Source organism: Brachyistius frenatus, unplaced genomic scaffold, assembly GCF_029030835.1.
Source record: "Brachyistius frenatus isolate BFR_SWC_R1_liver_20210118 unplaced genomic scaffold, ASM2903083v1 Contig_360, whole genome shotgun sequence".
In the NCBI taxonomy this organism is placed as follows: Eukaryota; Metazoa; Chordata; class Actinopteri; family Embiotocidae; genus Brachyistius; species Brachyistius frenatus.
The window spans coordinates 50,001-53,494 of record NW_027210959.1 but is presented as its reverse complement, the minus strand read 5'-3'; positions in this window follow the sequence as shown (position 1 = coordinate 53,494).

Below are 3,494 nucleotides of genomic sequence, written 5' to 3'. Positions count from 1 at the left end.
GCCTTAAACATCTGTGGCGTCCGACTGGCTGCTGGCGCCTCTGGTGGAAAGAAGCTATCTCTCGCTGTGATTGGTCAACCCTGCTGCCGACTCCTGCAGCTGATTGGCTCCCGTCAGGTGATGTCATGAGCCAAGATGGCGCCGCAGCAGAGTAACAGAGAAACAAGTCTTTGTCGTTGTGGAGTTTGTCGACGTCGGCGGTTCGGTTCCTCCAGCGGATGAAAGGTGTTCATCTGTTTTGACCTTTGACCTCCTCATGAACGCACCGAGATCAGAAGCTCACAATAAATCTGCCTCCAACTTTAAAACTGTGACCGAAAAGTCTTCAGACTCTTAATGAAGCTTAATGAACATTCAGCTGTTTGACACTCTGAGGATTAATAATAATAATAATAATAATAATAATAATAATAATAATAATAATAATAATAATGATGATAATAATAATAATAATAATAATGATGATAATAATAATAGTAATGCTAATAATAATAATAATAATCCATGCAGGACATTCTGCCTGATAAATGTGCTCAATATTCTTCACTGTCCTTCACCAACAAAGCTGACATTGATGCGTCTTTTTTTTTGCTGTCTTTCATGTCCTCAATAATATCGGTGTCATCGCTCTTTTATGTTGGACGGGAGGTGAAGAGTTCCAGTTTTCAATCTTCTCCGGCTCGCTGAAGAGCTCTTTAGCTCTTTAGCCTTTTGAAAAAGAAGCAAAGGGAAAATGAAAGCAGTATTTTTTTGTTCATTTAAATACCGACACGTTTGGACGGAAAAACCAGCGGAGAGTCCGACGGCGGGAGATTTCATCGGAATGATTCAGTCTAAAGACAAAGAAAGATTCATTTTCAGTTTGTAAAAACGCCGGCGAGGGAAAAAATCGTAGCTGTTGAGTCCGTCAGTAAACTCTGACGTCAGCATGCTTCCATGTTCGGACTCGTACTTGTTGTACTTACGTTGTGTTCAAACCGTACGACTAAAACGCACAATCCGGTGTAACGGCAAAAACGTGAGACAGACACGCCGGGCCATGACAGCAAGGCGTGAGATAGCCACGCCTTGCTGTCTAGGCGTGAAAGTTCCACGCTTTCAAAACGTGTAAGTTCCACGTCTAGACATCCTGAAGCGTGTCTATCTCACGCTCTGCCATCAGACCGGGTTGGAATGAACCTGACGTCATATCTGCAGCTCTGCTCGCTTATTTAAAAAAAAGAAATGAATGAAAAGAAATTGATGCTTTTTCAATGGGAGTCTTTTGGAGACGAAGATTTTTTATTTTGGAGCCCCTAGTGGCCCTCAGTGGTATTACACGTTAAAGTTTCCTCTTTTCAGATTTACGTCCACTTTTATAAACAGTCAGAGACGTCTGAAAACATCGAAACACTCCTGCACATCGTTCTGTGAAGGATAAAATACTCGAGAAAAAACACAAAAAGCAACGAACCGTCTTCACATCCTACGAGCTTCCTTCCATCCTTCCTTCCTTCCTTCCTTTTTTAAATGTAAATTCACAAACTGTCCTCACGCTCCAAAAAACCTCCGTCGGTCCTCACAAAGATAGAAACTCACATGTTCTCCTAACAAGATGGTTGTGGTGTGTTTTTACTGTCCTCCTGCATCTTTCATACATCCAGCACTGTAACCCAGTTTCTCACACACACACACACACACACACACACACACACACACACACACACACACACACACACACACACACACACACACACACACACACACACACACACACACACACACACACACACACACACACACACACACGGATTGTGCTGAGTCTGCATACATCAGTTACACTTCATATCAAACATCTGCCTCCCATGTGTCACGTTCATCTCCTGATTCGGTTTGCATGTTGCGGCCACAAACACACACACACACACACACACACACACACACACACACACACACACACACACACACACACAGTCACGTTGACTCCTGTCAGATCCATAAGATCTCCGAAATGAAGGTAGACAGTTCTTTAATTGATTGATTTTACAATGATTTAAAATTGTTTGATCGAATGTTGAAGTTAAATCTTGAACGTTTGATGATGTCATCAGCAAAGAAACGAAGACACTGAATCATGTATTTTATGTGAAATCAAGAAAGTTTGTGATCGAAATAACAATTAACGTAAATTTCAAGAAATCGTTGCAATATTTGAGGGAGCTTCTGATTCTGTAAAATTCCCCAGATTAAAAAAAAAAAAAATGTTGTGAACTGAATCTCAGCTAAAAGTACTACGTCATAAAGTCTCCTTTTAAAATAAAATTCTCCTTATGAAAAAAAATAGGAGTTCATTTCATTAGACCTCCCGTCTCTGTTAACCTGCCGAGCTGGAAGCTGCTGGAACGAATGACATCATCACATTTCTTCTTCTTCTACTTTTACTTCTTCGTGCTCCGTCTGCATCCTTCATAGATTAAAATCTGCACTGTCGGCAGGTTTCCTCTGAAACACATGGCAACACAAAGTCTGTTATCAGAACCAATAATTCAGATTCTCGGTTCACTTCATTTAAATGTAAAGTAGGGAGAGAAAAACAAAAGAAGGAATCTTCATCATCATCATCATTACATCTTCATCATCATCATTATCTTCATCTCCATCAGTCTTCGGACTTGAAGAGTGAAACTGACTGGCTGCTTCATAGGAGGTGGTGGATGGAGGTCGGAGGTGGATGGAGGTCGGAAGTGGGTGGAGGGAGGGAAGAGGTGGATGGAGGTTGGGGTGGATGGAGGGAGGAGGTAGATGGAGGGAGGGGAAAAGTGGATGGAGGTTGGGGTGGATGGAGGTCAGAGGTGGATGGAGTTTGGGGTGGATGGAGGTCGGAGGTGGATGGAGGTCAGGGTGGATGGAGGTCAGGGTGGATGGAGTTTGGGGTGGATGGAGGTCGGAGGTGGATAGAGGTCAGGGTGGATGGAGGTCAGGGTGGATGGAGTTTGGGGTGGATGGAGGTCGGAGGTGGATAGAGGTCAGGGTGGATGGAGTTTGGGGTGGATGGAGGTCGGAGGTGGATGGAGGTCAGGGTGGATGGAGGTCAGGGTGGATGGAGTTTGGGGTGGATGGAGGTCGGAGGTGGATGGAGGTCAGGGTGGATGGAGGTCAGGGTGGATGGAGTTTGGGGTGGATGGAGGTCGGAGGTGGATAGAGGTCAGGGTGGATGGAGTTTGGGGTGGATGGAGGTCGGAGGTGGATGGAGTTTGGGGTGGATGGAGGTCGGAGGTGGATGGATGTCAGGGTGGATGGAGGTCGGGAGGAGGTGGATGGAGGTCAGAGGTGGATGGAGGTCAGGGTGGATAGAGGTCAGCGTGGATGGAGTTTGGGGTGGATGGAGGTCGGAGGTGGATAGAGGTCAGGGTGGATAGAGGTCAGGGTGGATGGAGTTTGGGGTGGATGGAGGTCGGAGGTGGATGGAGGTCGGGAGGAAGTGGATGGAGGTCGGAGGTGGATGGAGGTCAGGG